The following is a 21828-nucleotide window of genomic DNA, read 5'->3' as shown; positions in this document are numbered from 1 at the left end:
ATGAGATACCATCTTACACCAGTCGGAATGGATATTGGAAAATCTAGTAATAACAGATGTTGATGAGGATACAGCAAAAAGAGAATGCTTATACACTATTGGTGGGAAGGTAAATTAATTTAGCCTCTATGGAAAACAGTATGGAGATTTCTCAAAGAACTAAAAATAGAACTACCATTCTATCCAGCAAACCCACTATTGGGTATCTACCCAAAAGAAACAAAACCATCATATCAAAAAGATACTTGCACTCATATGTTTATTGCAGCACCATTCACAATAGCAAAGATATGGAATCAACCTAAGTGTCCACCAGCAGAGGATTGGATAAGGAAAATGTGGTATATTTATATGTACTATGCTATCCTCCTTAGCCAAAAAAAGAATGAAATCATGTCTTTTGCAGCAACATGGATGGAACTGGAGGTCATTATCTTAAGTGAAATAACTCAGAAACAGAAAGTCAAATAACACATGTTCTCACTTACAAGCAGGAGTTGAGTAATGTGCACACATGGCCAGAAAGAGTGGAATAATAGACATTGAAGACTTGAAATGGTGAGGGTGGGAGAGTGGGTGGGGTGTGTGGAATGAAAAATTACTTAATGGGTCCAATGTACACAATTTAGGTAATGGTTACACTAAAACCCAGACCTCACCACTATGCACAATATTCATGTAATAAAACTGCACTTGTACCTCCTGAATCTATTAAAATGTATGTATATGTACATTATATATATATACACACACACACATATATATTTTATATATATATATATATATATATATACACATATATATATCTAGGAGTCCTGACATGTGACTAAAAGATGTTAGAAAAGGGGGAAAAGCAGAATAAACAAGGCAAAATTTAAAGTAACAATAGAAGGAATCTTCCCACAGCTGGAAAAGGCATGGATTATAGTGCTTCACTATGGTATATACTAGAGGAAAGTTGCACTAAGTATATGTTAGTAAAATACTAGAATTATTAAAAAAGTTGTAACCTTAGGTAAAAATTAAAATTTACTTAAAAAAAGAAAAGGAATGAGATTGCATTCAGACTTCTCTTCTGCAACATTGGGAAACAACAGTCAATGGAATAACATCTATAGCCTATTGAGAAAGAGGGAATACAACATTCAAGTTCTATGTCCATCCAAGATACTCCCATCCAAGTACTAACCAGGCCTGACCCTGCTTAGCTGCCAAGATCAGAGAAGATTGGGCATGTTCAGGGTGGAATGGCCATAGACTCCAGTCAGGATACTATTCATCAGTCAGGGTGAACAGAAATTCCTTGTACATATGGAAACACTCAGAAAATATATCGCCCACACACCCCATTCGTGGATAATACTTGAGAAAATATCTAGTCAAACTAATATTTCAGAAAAGAGATCTCGAGTGGGTGCAGAAGAACAAACAGGCATAAAGGTCTTAAATCTGAATGTATAAGGATATACTCTTTGTAAATGAGTAACACGAGCACTGTATAATTACTCATAATTGAGAGAATACACTGTAAAGTACATAATACTAAGAACATAGAATTAAAATATCAGACAATTTTAACAGAAGCTTTTGGAGCGGGAAAAATGCAAAAGGATGCAATGTAATAAATATTTTAATGGACACATCTTGGGTTGGTGTTGAGGGAGAAATCAAGCCCCTTGACCTGAGAAATACTGTGCTTTGGGGGTCCTTATAGCATTTTGTTTCAAACACTATTAGAAAAATATGTGCCTGTTTATGGACATGAAGAAATGCAAGTAATTATTAATGGAAATTAACTGTTGGCAAAAAGATACTTTCAGCAACTTAAACATAACATCAACAATAAGAAATGGAAAAAGAAGTAATAAACATAAAGTAAGAAGGGAGGAATAAATTTAAGTGTTTTATTCATTATGATAAATGCAAGTAGACATGATTCTACCCCCAAAAGACAGAAATTGTATTGGACTAAAATATAAAAAGTAAAACAAAACAAAATAAAGTCTCTATTTTTTCTAATTTTTCTAATTAAGTGAGTGAAAGCCAACAATTATAGGATATTTGAAAATTAAGGCTTGGGCGCATAACTATCAGGCAAAAGGAATGCAGTAGTGCCAATATTAATATCACACAAATGTACTTTGAAGTTAAAAGTATTAAAACAAAAGAAGAATATTTTACAATGATAAATAGAGTAGCAATGAACCAACAAATGAGTTGGGGTAGAATTCATATCTTCATGGTACTACATCTTCCTGTATTTGATTATTGTGTCTATATTTATTTGAATCCTCTTTATTATTTCTCTGTAATTTTATGTGATTTTCTAACAAAAAGTCTTGCACAACTTTTATTCCTAATTAACTTATAGTTAATAGTGCTAGTATACATGGTATCTTCTTTAAAATTATGTTTTCTAATATTTGCTGGTATGTAGACATAGTTTACTTTTATATATTCATCTTATACCCAGTTTAACACAGTCTTATTTTACATAGGTAATTTATATGTATATAATTATATAATATATATGACATTTTTTTTCTTTTCTAATCCTGCGGGGAGTTAGCTATGCTCCCTGCAAAAGTTTGGGTCCCTCAGATAGGGGTCGTTGCAAAGGGTGAAAAAATAGTAGGAAACAGAAATAAAAATAATACACAGAGCCAAAGCTATAGTTTATAAAGTAAAGATTTATGAAGATAGATAAAGTAGGGTGTCCCGAAGGTTAAATTTCTTTCCGCGGAAATGCAACCCAGACCGAAGTTTTACACAGATACTTATAGGGCAGATACAGGTTTTCGGTTGCCAAGGGCAATGGGATTTACATAATGATAGGTAGTTTGGTTTGGGGTCAAAGTCTTTTAAAAGGCTATTACACATCCTTTAACTAACTCTATCTAGGTGAACAATGAGTTATAAAATCTTCTCAGGGCAAACTTCTAAGTTTTATGATAAGGCAAAAACAGAGACATTGTGGCTCTGGTTATTGTGCATTAGAAGGCAAGCGTGAGCAGTCTCTTTTGTTATTTACTTTAACCGCAGGGTTGCGTCTGGGCCCAGCTGGGGCAGCATATCTTATGATAAGCTGTCATCCCCGGGGGCCTGTCTTTGACTTCTAAAATCATATCTGTCTCTAAAAATATAGGGGACATTTCTATAAATCAGTATTTCTTAGGCTTAACATAATCCTAGTGTTTTAATACCATTTTTCTTTTTTCATTGCCTTCAGGACTCCTATTCAGTAGAATTGTTATACTTGAGTAGCCTTTTGTTATTCATGGCTGTGAAAGGAATTCTTTTGTTATTTCCCCACTAAGCATTATGTTAAATGTAGGATTTCATAGATATCTATAGAAGACTGAGTGTGAAATTGTCCTAAATTCTCCTCCTCCTTGTGTCCATATTCCTTGAAATGTAAATTTTCGTCTCCTTCCATTAAAAAGCAGAGTCTGTTTCCCCCACTTCTTGACTCTGGGGTGTCCTTGTGACTTGATTTAGTCAATAAAAATCTGAAGTCATGGTGTGCCAGTTCTGAGTCTAGGCCTCACAAGCCTTGTGTGTTTCCATTTTCCCTTGGAAACCTACTGCCAGTGTATAACTGTGTTCAGGCTAACCTGCTGAAGGATGAGACACATGGGTGGAGTACCAGCAGTCTCTGCGGTGAATTTACCTCTAAACATATAAGAAACAGGATTAGCAGACCTGGCAGTCCGACCCAATGCTGTTGAAAGAAAGATGCTTGACAACCCAGGCAAGACCATGGTAACTCCAGAGCATACTTTGAGATCTTTGAGTGATGTGCTTGTTTTTTAAGCCACTGAATTGAAAAGTAGTTTTTCACAGAACAATGACTAATTGTTACAGAAACTAGATTATGGAAATTCCTTTATATTCATGTCTTCCTAAAAGTTTGTATCGTGAATGCTGTTGAGTTTACCAAATATTTTTTTTTATTTCTGCATCAATTGAGATGACATATACTTTGCTCCTTTATTTAGAAAAGTGGTGTATGACATTTATTCCTCTTGCAATGTTAAACTGCCTTGCATTCGTGAGATAAATCCAAGTTGGTCATAGTTTGTGATCTTTTATAGAACTATTGATTAAATTTGCTAGTATCTTCAAATTTTTACATCACTATTCATAAATGAGGTGGGTCTGTACTTTTTTCTTCAGTCACAGTCCATGTTTGGTTTAAGTACCAAGGTTGTAAAAGTTGGTCAGAAATTTTAAATAAGATTGGAATCATCTTTTGCTTGAAAATTCATAGCAACCTGTAATCATCTGGGAGAGGTCCTTGCATTAGGAGAAAATACTTAATTTAAATATATATATTTTTTCAATAGTTGTTGTTTCCTCTGGGCTTTTTCTACCTACTACTCTTTGCCACCTGTGAGGTCCCTGAAAATAAAGGCCAATACTGCTCAGCTAAGCAAATGTCCAAAAGGCCAAAGGGACTGGGTACTTCGGTGTTCCCCTTAACTCTCTCTGCCCATAGATTCTTAATCTGCTAGTTTATTTCTCTTTTGCGAATTATTGATACTTTTAAGGAGAATTTTATATTTCATCATTTATGTTTTGTTTTCAGTGGAGGAATGTGGAGAAGAGATGGTCCAAATACTATACACCCAACCATAAACAGAAAAATGAATTAGACCTCCCTCTGTTTTACAAGTTTAAATGTGCCTAAGCTGTTAATTAATTAACATTTGTTAGTTATTTTAATGAGTAATTTCCTTATTTTCTGAAGAAACTACAAGCAACTATTGCTTTTCAAATGAGAAGAAATACAATTAAAGCAAATAAAATAAAATAAAATAAAATACAAATTTAAAAAATAGGCAGAAAACTAATGAAATGAAAAAGTACTTAAGTTTCCATGTTAAAAGGCGCAATCACTAGATAAACTATGAGTCACTTCTGATTGAGATTCATATATATTTGAATATATGTATTACTCAAAGTGGGACATTATATTGTGTGAAGGGATGAGAGATATCTAAGCCTTCGTCTTAGGCTCCAAGCAAACAGGTCCCTTCCATTTCACAGAGTCTAACCCAGTAAATGGAGAAAGACTCCTTGAGAGCCTGAAGAATGACAGACTATTTTCCTGATCGAATATTAGACAGGCTCGTCTGAGCCTTCTTTTTGACTAGGCTCATCCTTGAGGCCTGTCTTTAGCCTGCCTAGTCCAGTTGTGGTAAGAATCTTTTAAACTCAATTTAGCAAGAATTTCCCTTCATGGATTTTCATTCACTGACCCCCCTCATTCTGTTCCTTGGATATAAATCCCCAGCTGTCTTTGCTGTGTTCACAGTTCAGCCTGATCTATATCTTCCCTATTGCCATGCCCCTATTGCAAGACTCTTGGATAAAGTCTTCTTTACCATTTAAAAAAGTGTCAGAACAATTTTATCTTTAACAATAGTAAGCCAAGTCAAGGAACATGTAACCTGATGCCTAGAAGTGCTGTAATCCTACCCTTGATTTTTTTGAGAATCTTCTTCATCCTTTTAGGCCTTTCCCCTTCAGAAGCAGACAACTTGATAACTTGGGGAAAACGCTTGAGATGTAAAACTGAGCGAAGAGCAGAACTGCAAAGACTAGGTCAAGTGAAAATTGAGTTCCTGAAAGAGAAGATTGCCTGATAAAAGTGGGTGCTTTAGGCCTGATTTCAGATGGGAACCAAAAGAAAAGTGCAAGAGTGTTAGCAAGTTTCTTCAGACTGGGCAAGATGGAAGGAAGCCATGTTTCATGGCATCTTTGTCATTGGTGGTGTTTTTTGAGACGGGATGGGTGGCAGACGAGGACGTTAGGACAGGGCTTGTGGGCATATCTGTAGCACTACTGCCATCGTGAGGAAATAGTTTGAAAACACCCTAAATTGTTATAGTTTCTGTCCCCTGAAGTTAGAAAGTTGAGAAAGGCCAGGCCTATGGTGAGGTAGAACAGGCTTGGTCCCCAGCTGGGCCTCCTTGCCTTCACTTCTAAGGTCTTACAAGAGATGGAAACATTGGTGGTATCTTGGTAGAGAAGTTGGAGAGTGAGGAGCCAGTATTGAGCAAGCAGCTGCCAGGAGATCCTAGCACAGAAAGTCACCTACGGAGCCACAGTGTCTACCCAGTGTGAGCAGGATTAGAGGAATCCACTCAAAAATAAATGCGGACTCTGTGGGCCTTTCTTTTTTATTCCTGCCCCTTGGAGCTAGAGTTAGCATGCTTTCACATAGTGTCTCTGTGCTAGGGGGGCGTGGGTTCCTATGGCAGTAGTGTCAGCCTACAAAGAATAGGCCAGTTCCAGGTGGCATGTTGCAGGAGTAGGTATACTTGCTGAAGGTCTCAGATACACTCAAATGTCTAGAGGTTCATTGCCTGGCTCCAGGAGGGCCTGAAGAGAAGTGGAATCACCCAGCTAAACCAAGAAGTATTGAAACTTCTTCTAAGGGGGCAAGTGTGAAAAAATATGGAGAAGTAGTCAAAATATTATAGCCAAGCTTAAACCAAAAATTAATTACACTTCTATCTATTTTACTAGTTTAAATATAACCAAACTGTTAAGTGATATTTGTCATTTGTTTCAACAAAAATGGTGAGCAGAATTGAAAATGAACATACATTTTAAAGTCCATGCCTGCCAGAGGTGGGATTACTGGTGAATTACTTCATGTCTTCATACATGGCTGTTGTAGTGGGTACTTTGTAAAGAAACATGATTATTTCTGGAAGTACAAAAAACAGGTGGCAAAAGTGATGTCACTGAAGATCACGAGATCAAGACCTCCTGTGGTTCATCACTCCACAAAAGCAACAAGCCAGCAATGAGCTGGCCAAAAGTGTCAGAATTCACTTTTACAGAACAGATTTTGTGAGAAACTTTCAACAATCAGGGAAGGCTTGATGAAGAAAGATCTGGCTGCTTTGCAGAGAGAGACACAGAGGGAGAGAGAGAGAGCACGACAGCGAGCTGTGGCATTTTAAATTGCCTGCCTACCATCCCCTAATCTCCACACTGCCTTGAGTATAGCTCCCACCCTCCTAGCGCATGGGTGCAGTACAGAACTTATTCTCTAAGAATTGTCATTGTCCAGTTTGACCTGTCTGTTGGCTCACTGAAGGACTGGTGCAAGAGCTTGCCTTTGTTTTGCCTGACTTGGAGTATTTCCAGGTCTGGGACAGCTTCCTGAGAGGCATTTGCTGAAAGAATTTAAAGGCACAAACATTGGCCAGAGCGGCCTAGGGCAAGGTACAACAGTCAGGATAAGCAAGAGACAGATGGAAAAGCCTGGGAAGAAGGAAGTTATGAAAGGAAATGTGTGGGGGAATGAGGACTTTTAAAAATTCCTGCATCTACTGGAGAAACAAGAAAGCCACAGATAAGTGCAGGAATGGACAATTACTCAGGAAATGGCTGAGAAGAACTTAACCTCTCATATCTCACTACCCTGCAAGCTCGAAGTGAAAGTTAATATAGAATTGTAAAAAAGCCTGGATAGTGTTGAAAGAGTGCCCTAATACAAAACCAGTCAGCAAAGACTGAGAGAATACTTTTCTTTTCTATTATTCCCTAGGCTCCAGGTGTTTAAAGAAACTGTCAGAGCACTAGGTGACCACACAGCTAACAGAACACAGACTTCAGTAGGCACACATGACAAAAATACAGACTTTACAAAAGTAATTGAGAAAAGTCACTAAAAAAGCAAACACTGATAACAACCCACAACAAGAGCTATCAACTAAACCTGTGTGTGTGTGTGTGTGTGTGTGTGTGTGTGTGTGTGTGTGTGTGTGTGTGTGTGTGTGTGGTGGGGGGGCTGTTTAGGAATCTGATTTCCAGAGTTGGTACATTATAATGTTCAAAATGTCTAGTGAGACAACAAAAAATGAGACATGCAAAGAAACATGAAGGTATGGCCCATTCACAGGGAAAAAATACATTAATAAACTGTATAAGAAGAAACCCAGGCATTGGGCTTACTAGAAAAGACTTGAAATCAACTCTCTTAAATATACTCAAAGTGCTAAAGTAACCAAATACAAACAAGTAAAGGAAACTAGGAGAACATTGTCTTGCCGTATAGAAAATAACAAGGAGATAGACATTATTAAAAACAAACAAGTAGAATTTTTGGAACTGAAAAGTTCAATAACTGAAATGAAAAATTCACTAGAAGTTACCAATAGCAGATTTGAACACTCAGAGAAAGAATCAGTAAACATGAAGTCAGGTCAACTGAAAGCCATGAATGTACAAGTGCAAGAAGCTCAACAAACTCCATATAAGATAGACACAAAGAAATCCACGATGAGACACATCACAATCATGCTGTTTATAGACAAAGCAAGTATTTTGAAAGCATCAAGAGAGAAGCATCTGTTGTATACAAGGAATCCTCAATAAGATTAGCAGCCAATTTCTCTTCAGAAACCAGAGAAGCCAAAAGGCAGTGGGATAACATATTTAAAGTTGTAAAAGAAAAAAAAAACTGCCAATAATTCCATATCCAGCAAGATTAACTTTCAAAAATGAAGAAGAATTAAAGCGTTTCCTAGATAAACAAAAACTTAATGAGTTTGTTAATAGTAGACATCCCATGACAGATATGCAAAAGGGAGTCCTTCAGGGTGAAATGAAGACACTAGATAATAATGAAAAGAAAAGCCATATGAAGAAATAAAGAACAAGGAAGAAGGGAGCTACATAGATACATATAAACGCCAGAACTATTGTATTTTTTGGTTTATCACTCCGTTTTCCCCCATATGATTTTAAAAGCAGGTACCTAAAACAATAATTATAAGTCTATCTTAATAGGCACACAATGTTTAATGATGTCGTTTGTGAAAATAACGTAAGGTAGCTTAAAGCTATAAAGGAGCAGGCTTTATATGCTATATAAACTAATTTTTTATTTAATCAATTTGATTGCTATAAAATTAAGATACTAATTGTATTCCTCAGGATAACCATGAGGCAAACAAAATTAGTATATACAGAAAAAGAAATGGGAAGGGAATAAAAAGCATATGCTAGAAAAGATCAATTAATCACAAAAGGAGGTAGTAATTGAAGAATTGAGAAAAAATACAGAAAACGTAACGAAAGGGTAGATGTAAGTCCTTCCTTAGCAGTAATTACTTTGAATGGATTAAACTCTCCTATTTAAAGGCCGACATTGGCAGGATGAATTTATAAAAGCATGATCCAACTGTGTGCTGTCTAAAAGAGACTCACTTGAGATCCAGTTCACAAATGGGTTAATAGTAAAAGGATGAAAAAAGATATTCCATGCAAACAGTAACCAAAAGAGAATTGGAGTGACTGTACTAATATTAGACAAAATACACTTTAAGATAAAAAGTGTTTCAACAGACACTCTACTTGTAACGTATGTGATAGCCTTGAACCAAACACATAAACATGTATTCTAGAGAGCCAATGTACAATGGTGATGTAGCTGTAAAAAGTCAAACAAAACAACTAACAGTGTCTACTTTTCTAAAGCAATGTTTTTGACAGTGTATTTTCCAATTTTACCTTTATTTATAATGAAAGCTTGAAATGTTGACAAATAAGTTTTGGTATTGATAACATTCAGTGTAATATTAATATTATATTTTTCTCTAAAAATTACAAGGCACCATTTAAATACTGGAATGATTCAAATGTTTGCTCTTACTAGTGAAGGAAATAAAAAGGTTCTAACAAATTCTTATTTAATATAAAATCCAATCATCTGAAATACATTTAGTGACATTTTAAGTAGCCTTTTTATGTATGACCTGAGAAAAATTATAGAAGGAAAAATCTCAAATCACAAGGAAATTCCACATAAATGATGTCAGTTGAAATTTATAACAGAAAAGTTGATGCACATACACATTCCTTCCACCTCCCACAAATATGATATAAATAGAAGAAAGAGCAGAATGCAATTGATAAAAATAATTGAGTTTCTATAGAGCTTCTGTGATAGACAATATGCCTCATTTACTTCTTTATAATTGTTCAATTTTCATTTATGTGCCAGATGCTTATATTATCCTTAGGATTTGAGCACTAATTGATTTGTTGTTATTTCTGAATAGAGGAGGGTCTAAAGAAATGTGAGATTTAGCAATAAAGTATATCAGTTATTCCACGCCATTGGAAATTTCCCATTACCCAATATTGTGTGAAATATTCATGGCACTAAATTCTACCTACAATGTGATCAGGATGAAAATGTAAAAAAGAATTAATGTTATTTCATATATGTGTGTGTGTGTGTGTGTGTGTGTGTGTGTGTTGAACTCCTTGTTGAGCAAATAGGGAAGTGTAGTGATGAGCCTGTATCTGTTTGGTTAAATGGTGTCAGTTCTCATGAACAATCAAAGATCTCATTTATAATATTTGAATGCATGTAGCCATCAAGCTGCTAATGGTGTTTGCCTCAGGAAAATGGCATTTGCAATGAAGTGTTTACATTTGTCCTTCATAGATTTGAGTATTCTAAGAGATTTTTCAAAAAACTGATATTGATAGTTTGAGAAGCAATCTAGAATAAGTATGTGCAGAAAAAATTGTTGGTGCAAAATCCTTATTGACCTTATGGAACTAAGTAATCTATATTTCTAATTGAACATGGAAAATAGGAGTACTGATGATAGACCCACATTTTGAAATTACTTGTTTCCTGGTGGTGGCATTAACTATGACCTAGTTGCCTTTCTTTATGCAGGGCTAATATACTTGGAAATATTGAACAGAAGCAGGTCTAGTTTGGAGAAATGCCAAAAAGAAGAGGCCACTAAAAGAAAATTGGTATCCCAAAAATATTTAAGAAAAATCTTTAAGAATATTTAACAAGTTTGCAAATGTTCAAGCTATAATAAATGCAGAAAACATATTTGAACACCGGACATACAAAGAAATGGGGACTGTAAAAAAGGGAAGTTCTTATTATATGAGTAAGGAAAAACGCAAATGCATGATAAACACATGTTAAAGGAAATGTCTTGTTGAGATTGAGAAACCACTCATTTATGGATTTATATTTTATCAGGATTTGAACATTTTGCCATTAGTGTTAATTACTTTTGTAAAATCTCTTGAATGATAAGGCACTGCATGCAGTAGAATATAAATATATACATGTATATGAGAACATGGAAACTGTATAAGGTAATAATAATGAAGATTTTGTTAAAACTGCCTTCAATGTGCATTCAATTATGTTTAAAGAAAAACATACACATTAATATACATATACCTCTGTGTGTAGGCATATTTAGTGATTATATTTTAATCATGGTGATTATTAGTTAGCATACTTGTGTCTATATATGTATGTATGTGTGAATGTACTTATGTATGTAAAATGAGATCTTAATGAGACTTTATATATACATGCATTAAAGCATGTGAATGCATCCCCTTCAAAGCTTTGTTCGAATGATGTGATCCAAACCACAAATCTACATGTTATTCCAGTTTTAATACAGGTTTATTTTTTGTGTGAACCTAAATATAGAAGTATTTATTTACATATTGAAAAGTATGCAAGTATGTAATCCAAAAGGTTATCATTCTTAACAGGTTTTATAATAGTGCTTCTCTTCTTGATCAGAACATGGTTATTTTCTAAATACTTGGCAAACATCATTCTTTTTTTTAATTAAAACTTCTTATTATTTTTTTAGAGATGTGGTCTTACTATGTTGCTAAGGCTGATCTTGAACTCCTGAGCTCAAGTTATCCTCCTGCCTCAGCCTCCTGACCAGCTGGGACTACATGCTACCACACCTGGCTTGCAAACACCAATTTTAATGAGAAGATTACCGTAAGTCTGTTACCTAAGAGATGAAAGGTAACACACACACACACACACACACACACACACGCACGCACGCACACACACACACACACACAGACACACAGTGGCATAGGAGTCTGCTACCTTCCAGTGGTAAACATTGGAACAGTGGGACAAACCTGAGTAACCTCTAATAGGAGTTTATATACATGTAAGTATAGGTATCGTGCCCTGTGGAGCAATGTATGGCACAATAGTGATGTACCTTCTCTTGAGACTCCTACCAGTTGCCAACAATTCAACCCATAGAGAGAATGGGGGAGGACTCTGGTTGTCTGGAAGGGAAACTAGGTCAGAGACCACTTAGATCTGTGAATTGGTAGCTCAAGACAATCTCCAGGCTTCAGGCAATTCCTTCTCCCTTTTCTGCCTGGATCCAACTCATTTAATGCCTGAGACAATTTGATGCCATGATAAAATACTGAGTGACAATAAGCGGACCCACGTAGACAAGGTCAGGAGGAAACTGAATTTCTGAAAGAACGAGATTCCTGATGAGGGTGGGTGGTATTAGAGCTCAGTTTGGTTTCAGATGGAAAACAAAAGCAAAAGTGCAGTAATACCAGCAAGTTGCCCCAAACTGGGCAAAAGGCAAGTCTGCCTTGTTTCCTGGTGCCTTTGTGTCTGGGTGGCATTTTTTCAGACAGGAAGGGTGGGAGAGGAGAGCGCCAGGACCCGGCTTATTGACATATTTAGAGCACTACTGCCATCGTGAGGAAATAGTTTGAAAACATCTTCCGCCATTACAGAGTCCTTCCCCAGAGGCCTGTTGGAGAAGGTCTGGCCTCAGAGTAGGTGGGAGGCTTGGGCTCCCAGCTGGGCCTCCCTGCCTTCTCTTCTAACGCCTTAAGACTGCGGCCCCCAACCCCCAGGCTGCACCAGGCCGCCTGAGCTCCGCCCAACCCCCCACCTGCCCTCCCCCCATGGAAAATTTGTCTTCCAAAATTGGTCGGTGGTGCCAAAAAGGTTGGGGACCGCTGCCTTAAGAGAGACCTGGACATTGGCGATATCTTCGTGTACAACCTGGATAGTGGTGGTCCTGGAGTCAACCAGCAGCTGCCAGGAGGTACCGCCTCAGAAAGTCATGGGGCGGGGCCTTGTTTCCTCCCATGCAGCCAGAACTGGAAGAACCCGCTCAAAGACAAATGCAGACTGTGGATGGGAAAATCCAAACTCTGAAATATTTGAAAGAAGTTTATTCTGAGCCAAATTTGAAGACCATGACCCGGAGCCACGCCCAAGAGGCCTTGAGCAAGTGGACTCGCTGTGGCTGGGTTACAGTTTGGTTTTATACCTTTCAGGGAGACAGGGGTTACAGGTCAAGTCATAAATCAATACGTGGCAATTACACATAGGTGGGTTTGAAGAATCTTGGCTGACAGTTGGCTGAGAGAGTTAGCCTTTCTCTAAAAGACAAGAAACGAAATGCTTAATTTAAGATAAAGGTGCAAGCACTCTAGGAGATCCAGAGAGGAGATTCTCTCAAATTTAGATAAGGATCCGCTGGGCTGCTTGAATTAACATGGAGGCTTTCTGTCTTTTATGTGACGCTAATGTAAGTTGGGAAGTAAACCACACTGTATTTGGTTAACAAAAACCTGCTTAGTGGGATTTTCCCATTTCTGAGCCTGGCTCATCTGGCCTCCTTAGGAAGGAATTTTAGGGAAAGGAAAAAAAAATCAAGAGTTCAGTCCTCTAGACTCTGGTGGGGACTCTGGTCCTGCTCCTTGGAGCAGGAGGTAGGGATGAAGCTTTTAGGGGGACCTCCCCTTGCGATAGGTGGCTTTGCGTGCATAGTGACGGACTCTCAGTCCAGACCTTCCCCAACAGGCCTCAGGGGAAGGACTCTGTAATTTCGTAGGGTATTTTCAAACTATTTCCTCACGGGGGCAGTGGTGCTCCAGACATAGCAGGAAGTCATGACCAGGCGCCCCCTCTCCCGCCCTTCCTGTCTGAAAAAACGCCAGGCAGAGACAGAAGCGCCAGGACACATGGCTGCCTTGCATTTGGCAATTTGCAGCCTGCTCAGATTGCTGCACTTTTGCTTATGTTTTCCATCTGATTCCAAACTGAGGCCTAAAACTACCCACCCGCATCAGGAATCTTGTTCTTTCAGAAATTAAAAGTAACTAAAAATATCAGTTGCACTTGAATATACTCGCAATAAACAATTTGAAAATTAAATATAGGAAGTAAATCCATTTCAAATAGCATCAAAATGAGTACTATGCTTAGGGCGCTGCTTAAGTAAGGAGATGCAACATTTGTATATTGAAAATTACAATTTATTAGGGAAGGAATTACAGATGACCTAAATCAAAAAGGAGACTGTAAGGCTGGTGGCGGGCACCCCTCCCCTCCCTGATGGAAAAAGAAGCCCCTCCTACTCCTCCATACCCGCCCTAAAGCTGAAACAAAGAAATTCCTCACTCTTCCCGCCAAACCTTCCCTCCAGAGAAACTCCCATCCCCCACCCCTAAAAAGGTATATAAGCCCACCCAGACTTCTGGGCCGCGCGGCTTCTCTGGTTCCACTTGTGGGACCATGAGGCTCGCCTGGGCCCCTCTCTTGGGACTCGTTACCCCCCACCCGGGAGCACCCCAATAAAGCCTCTTTACTTATCCCTTTTAACTCTGCTCGTCTTTCTTTCTCTGGCACCGGCCACTCTGGTCTTAAAACCTTACAGAGACATCCTATCTTCATGAATTGGAAGACTAAATATCATTAAAATGGCAACACTACCCAAAAAGATTTACAGATTCACTGCAATCCTATTATTAGCCCAATGATGATTTTTGCAATAGAACGGCTGATTATAGATAATACATATTAAATTGCCAGAAACGTGAATAGCCCCAACAGTCTTGAAGAAGGAAAACTCATACTTCCAGGTTTGAAAACTTACTTAACAAGCTGCAGTAATGAAAGCATTGTGATACTCAAATAAGAATAGACACAGAGATTAATGGAATAGATTGAGAGTCTGAAAGTAAACCCGTACACTGTGGTTGAGTGACTTTTGACAAAGTTGTCAAGGTCATTTTCTGTGGAATAGATAGACCCCTAAACAAATGGTGCTGGGACAACTTGTTATCAACATAGAAGAGAATGAAGTTAGACTCCTACCTCATAGCATATGCAAAAACTGAAAATGTGTCAAAATTCTAAACGCAACAGATAAAACCATAAAGCTTTAGCGGAAACTATAGGGATAATTCTTGAAGACATTACATCTGGCAATGATATGTTACATGTGCCACAAAAAGCACAAAAAAAAAAAATAGGTAAATTGATCTTCGTCAAAATTAAAAACTTTTTTGCATCGAAGGACACCATTAAGAACATGTAAAGACAACTTCCAGAATGGGAGAAATTATTTGCAAACCAATCATCTGAAAAACTTCTTATATCCAGTACATACGAAGAACTCTTAAGACTCAACAACAAAGAAGCAAGCAACCAAATTTTAAAAATAGGCAAAGGGAGAGTGATGTCACCAAGAAGGGGGAGTAGGAGCAATCTGCCTTCACTTTCCCCCACAGAAAACCAAAAACAACTATGTAGTGCCAGAACTGTTACCAGGGATATCCCAGAACTCAAAACTGAGACTCTGATGATCCCTGGGGCCACAGATAAGTGAGAAACTGGGAGTAGATGGTAAGAGAAACAGAATTGTCTATTTATGACACCCCTTCCCCAAGCTGCCAGGCAACATGTGCAATAGTTCCCTTGGACTCAGGGTTTCCTCTGGAAAAAGGTGAGCTCGGAGGAAGAAAGCCAGCTTCCCTACTGTTTTGAGTTCCTTGGCAGGAAAGCCATTCCTGCCTAAACCCACAGGAAGCATCACCAGGGCCTGTACGGAGAAAACCCTTGAGGGCAGCTATAGACAAACAGTGAAGGTGAAGCTGGCAACACCAGTGTGTGAAACTTGGGGGCTTCTTTTTGGCTCAGCCAAAGAAGACAACAAATCAGAGAGGCAGTTCAGCGGCACCATGTTGTAGGGGGCAGACTCCGTGGGTCCTCTGGCCATGAATCCCTGGGCAGCCTTCTTACACAACTGGGGTCTCTGCTTCAGGACACAGCTCCCTGGCATCCGGGACTGGCAGTGCTCTGAACATTTGGAAGAGCCATGGCAAATATAGGCTTAGGGTTTCACTAGTCCCCAAAAAGGAGGAAGCTATCGAGGGATAAAGATACTCAATAGTAAAACTGTACAGAAACTGTAAATTGACATACTTTAGGAAGACCAAATCAAATCAGACACTCTCATAAAAAAACAATTGCAAAATACGGATTTTACAAAATAAAATATTTACAAACTGCTTCTGGATTGGACAAGTCATTAAAAAAACCAAGTTCTTATTTCTTAATCTTTATTCATAAAAATTTATTTCTCTATAGATACATATACACAGATATATGTCCATAGTATATAAATGCGTATTCAATGCACTTATACTTCACAGAATTTCTTCATACACTTTTATGTTAAAATTTTATCTCTAAAAACTTCAAAGAAAGAAAAAAATTCCATAAGTGATAGTTGAAATAGGCATCTCTCATATTCAGTCACCTAGGAGTGTACCCTAAGCAAACTTTAATATGGATGTATTCACACAATCCACATGGAACTATAGAATATTTCCTTAATGTCTCTGTTTATATAAAGATATGAATATGTTGACCAAAATCGTCATATTCAAACACACACTATGACCATGATTAAAAATATATGGTTTTTAGAAATTTATATATGCACAGAGAGCTATAAATAATATATGCATATCAATGGATATAAATACCCACACACATTTCACTTTAAATATAATTGGATTTATACTGTTTGTAATTTTGTACAGAATCTTCAGCATCCTCTGATACTTTCTGCATATATACCTACCCATAGATACTTTGCAGCACTTGAATTTTTTTATATTTCGCTCTAGAATACCTTTAAAAATGATAAAGCAGGCCGGGGGCAATGGCTCACGCCCGTGATCCTAGCATTCTGGGAGGCCGAGGTGGGTGGATCCTTTGAGCTCAGGAGTTTGAAACCAGCCTGAGCAAGAGCGAGGCTCCCCCCCCCCCCCCCCCCCCCCCCCCGTCTCTACTAAAAATGAAAGAAAGAAAGAAGGAAAGAAAGGAAGGAAGGAAGGAAGGAAGGGAGGGAGGGAGGGAGGGAAAGGGAAGGGAAGGGAAGGGAAGGGAAGGAAAGGAAAGGAAAGGAAAGGAAAGGAAAGGAAAGGAAAGGAAAGGAAAGGAAAGGAAAGGAAAGGAAAGAATATGGACAACTAAAAACACATATAGAAAAAATTAGCCGGGCATGGTGGTGCATGCCTGTAGTCCCAGCTACTCGGGAGGGTGAGGCGGGAGGATCCCTTGAGCCCAAGAGTTTGAGGCTGCTGTGAGCTATGATGATGCCACTGCATTCTACCCCAGGGCCGTGGAATGAGATTCTGACCCAACAACATAAAGAAATAAAATAAAAGAATTCAGATACTTTGATAATAGACAGTGAAGAAGAAGGTCATGGAGAGCAAGTCACCCATAATTCTTTAGGCATCCTCCAGGACTCTGCAATTATGAATCACGGAGTATCTGGAGGGTGGATTACCTTGTTCATAGGCACATAGCCTTTGCCAGACCCCCTGGGAAATAAAGCAATGGAACGCCAAGCTCCGGCCCTAACACCTGTAAGACTCTTGTGGCATGTGCACCAAGAACTAGCTCTGAAGCTGGCACAGAGAACACTAGCTCTGTGTGGTAAATAATGGTTTTCTCGGGCCTAAAATCCTGCCATCTCTCCCGGGGGATGGCCAACAGAAAAAAGCCACCTATCTGCCCACCTTGAGAGAACTGAGATGACATCAGGGTCCTGTCTTGACAAGAGACGTTAACCTGCAACGTAACAGAAACTGCTAGCATGCGGGCTCAGGGAATCACCCCGAGCCTTCCATGACATTACTGGTTTTCATCCCCATGAGCAAATCTGCTCTCCTAGAAGACGTTCGGGCTCACGTTGGCATGTCAGTGTGTCCCTGCTTCTACACGGGTCCTTCTCCCTCTAGACAACAGCTTTCTAGCATTTTGGTGTATGTATAAATGACACTGCCTACAGATAGATGATACCTAGAGTTCGACTGTCTATCGTGCTCTGACGCTCCTGCTAGAAACGCCTCGGGCCCTCAACAGGAGGACAGTCTGGCTGCCTAAAACGCCAAAGCACGTGTTCGTAAGATGAACATTAATGCTCCCGGGGTCTGCCCTTGGCTGTAAGGGGCTTCCTCTAGTCCTGTCCCCGCCGTGAGTAAACTGACCTTCGGCCACTCTACTTCCTGTGCTGGGACTTCCTGGAAGCCGCTGATTCAGTCCTGGTCCCTCACTCACCAGATACGTCCCCAAGACTGCATTTGTCCATTTCTCCAGCCAGGCCTTCAAAGGAAAGCGTTGGAAAGGCAAATTCCGTACCAGGGCCTGTTGGTTCAGCTTCCCGCAGACCCTTCCCATCTGAAAAGGCACAGCCTCCATGGAGGAAAAGGCTCTTGCTTGGGACTCTCTGAAACTGTGTCCACACGATGGCAGTACGGCTCACTGACTTTGTGCTTTGAGGGCTTCTCCACCCACCCCCACCCCTGGGCGCCCATCCAGTATGAAAAAACGCCATGAAGAGACAAAGGCACCGGACACTATGGCTACCTTGCCTTTTTGCTCCAATTTGTGGAAACTTGCTCCGCTCTTGTTAGGATTTTGCTTTTCATTTCCATTTGATATCAAACTGAAATCTACGCCACCCACCCTCCTCAGGCATCTTTTCTCTTCCAGAACTCAATTTCCTAACAGCCAAGCCTTCTTTCCCGTCCTGGGAAGTCCTTCTTCATTCAGTGCAGTGAGCAAGCGTCCCCTCTCCGGTGTTTTATCATGAGAGCAAATTGCCTTGTGGTGTTGGGACAAACCTCAAGGATCCATGCCTAAGAGGGAAAAGAAAATGTTCACCCCTAAGGGCTTGGAGAAGAACAAATCCGGGCACCAGGCCACGTGGTTCCTGCCCTGACTCACTTCCCAAGTTCCCTGGGATTCCTAATCCTATTGTGACCTAGCCACTAGACCAGGCTTGTTGAGAGAGAGAAGAGAGAGAGAGAGAGAGAGAGAGACAGAGAGAGAGAGAGAGAGAGAGAGAGAGAGTGAGAGAGACCGTGAGCAGGAGCACGTGCTGGAGCACCAGGGAGCCGGAGGAAGCCCCATCTGGCGGAGCTCTAAGATAAGTGTCCAGAGAAAGCTCTCTCTCATGCCTGAACGTTACACAGTGCTCTACTTTAAATGACACAGGTCGTGGAATGACTATAAATTCCAGTCACGTGGATGACAGGATTTTGTCTCACAGTTTCATCATTGAGCATAAGGAACACAAGCGTTTTCCCATGTCTTAATAAATAAATGGCCTACAACTGCATCCTAGGAGGTTACCATGTATGCGTGTTACTGCTCTTCATTTCAGGATCAGTGTTATATTTTCTCATTAATGACTAAGCCATAGAGCTTGCAAAGGATTCCGAAAATAACCGTGTGCCGATCAAAGAGAAGTAAGACCATAAAACTTTGTACTAAAGAATGATAACCTTTTCCATATTTACTCCCATTGAATACATGGACACAAAGTTCTATATATACAAATACCACAATAAACTTACATTTAAATTAGATTTACTTATATAACTTGTTTTAAGACCAAAATTTTCACATCGGATTCCCGGAAGTTTTTGAGGCGGTCATAACAAAAATAAATAAATAAATAAAATAAAATCCCAAAATGAGGATTTTAGAAAATAAAATATTTACAAACAGCTTCTGGATTGGACAAGTCATTAAAAACGAATTTCTGATTTCTTAATCTTTATTCATAAAAATCTATTTCTCTATAGATACATATACACAAATATATGTCCATAGTACATAAATGCGTATTCAATGCACTTATACTTCGGAGAATTCTTCATACCCTTTTATGTTAAAATTTTATCTTTAAAAACTACAAAGAAAGAAAAAAATTCCATAAGTGATAGTTGAAATAGGCATCTCTCATATTCAGTCACCTAGGAGTGTTACCCTAAGCAAACTTTAATATGGATGTATTCACACAATCCACATGGAACTATAGAATATTTCATTAATGTCTCTGTTTATATAAAGATAATGAATATGTTGACCAAAATCGTCATATTCAAACACACACTATGACCATGATTAAAAATATATGGCTTTTAGAAATTTATATATGCACAGAGAGCTATAAATAATATATGCATATCAATGGATATAAATACGCACACACATTTCACTGTAAATATATTTCGATTTATACCATTTGTAATTTTGTATAAAATCTTCAGCATCCTCTGATACTTTTTGCATATATACCTGCCAATATTTATATTTCAGTGCTTGAAGTTTTTTGTATTTTGCTGTAGAAGACCTTAAAAAATTATAAATCAGGAAATATATGGTGAGTTAGACTTAGAAGAAATAATCACCTTTAAAATTTGTATACTATGTATTAACATCTGCTCTCTATGCACATATTTTATAGTCTTTTATAAAATAATGTTCATATTCCCCTATACCATAATTATTAATACAGATTTTCTTTGGTTATAATTTTAATGGTTTTCATATTTGAAAAATTTGCTACATGTATTTAATTTTGTAAATGTTGATATGTTTAAAAATATTGTTACTTTTTAAGCAGATAAAATTCATGTAACATAAAATTAACCATTTTAATGTGTTAAATTCAGTAGCAATTATTATATTCACAGTGCTGTGCAAGCATCATCTCTAGCTAGTTTCCAAATCATTTTCATTACCATGAGAAGAAACCCTGGACCCAATAAGTAGTCTTTCTCCATCTCTCCTCCGCCCTGCCCCTAGCAACTATTAATCTGCTTTGTGACACTATGGACTTACCTATACTAGGTATTTTATATATAAATATATGGAATAATCACAATATGTGACCTCTTGTATCTTGTTTCTATTACTTAGCGTGTTTTCAAAGTTCATCCATGCTAGAAGATACATCAAACTTCATTTCTTTTTATAGCTGAGTAATATCTGCTGTTTACATTCAATGTCATTATTCATAGGTAAGGACTTTCTAAATGCCATTTTGTTATTTGTTTCACATTGTTTTATAACTCAACTCTTCCTTTCTTCCCTCCTGTATTCCTTTGTGGTTAAGTTATTTTCTCTGGTAGCATGTTTTAATTCCTTGCCCTTTATTTTTGGTGTATCTATTATAGGTTTTTGCTTTGCGGTTGCCAAGAAGCTTACAGAGAACACTTTATAGTTATAAAAAATTATTTTAAACAAATGAGAATTAAACAGTGATCACAAAGAAATGAGACAAAGAAAAAGCTAAAAAATTTCATACTTTAACTCGATTCCCCCCCATTCTGACATTTTGTTCTATCAACTTACATCTTTTTTATATTGTATAACTGCTAACAAATTGTTGTAGTTATTATTTTTGATAGATTTGTATTTCAGTCTTCATACTATAGATGAGTTGTTTATACACCACAGTTACAGTATTAGAGTATTCAGAATTTAACTGTGTGTGCACTTAGTTTTTTTTTTTTTTTTTAAGAGTCGAGGTATTACTATCTTACCCAAGCTGAATTTGAACTCCTGGATTCCTGGGCTCAAGTGATCCTCAGGTCAAAATTTCTTCAGTAGCTTGGACTACAGGCACATGCCATGGCACCCAGCTTTGTCAATGTACTTACTTTTACCAGTGTGTTCTATGCCTTCAGATGTTTTCTTATCACATGCCAGCATACTTTTCTTTAAGATTGGAAAACTCCCTTTTGTACTTCTCATAAGACAGGTCTGGTGGTGATGAATTCCCTAAGATTTTGTTCGTCTGGGAAAGACTGCATATTTGAAAGATAGCTTTGCTCTGTGCAGTATTCTCAGGTGCA

At 38.2% G+C, this 21828-nt stretch overlaps 1 long non-coding RNA gene across 2 annotated transcripts in view; it reads right to left on the bottom strand.

Moving 5' to 3' along the window:
- LOC123628121 overlaps nt 1-18377 on the bottom strand; it is a 48923-nt gene extending 30546 nt beyond the window's left edge. The window contains exon 1 of one of the 2 annotated variants that reach the window (XR_006731595.1): nt 18320-18377. This is a non-coding gene — a long non-coding RNA (uncharacterized LOC123628121). The other variant, XR_006731594.1, reaches the window with a different exon arrangement.
- Nucleotides 18378-21828: the final 3451 nt, after the last annotated feature.

The sequence above is a fragment of the Lemur catta genome, chromosome X (assembly GCF_020740605.2).
Source record: "Lemur catta isolate mLemCat1 chromosome X, mLemCat1.pri, whole genome shotgun sequence".
In the NCBI taxonomy this organism is placed as follows: Eukaryota; Metazoa; Chordata; class Mammalia; order Primates; family Lemuridae; genus Lemur; species Lemur catta.
This window is presented reverse-complemented; position numbering and strand designations above follow the sequence as displayed.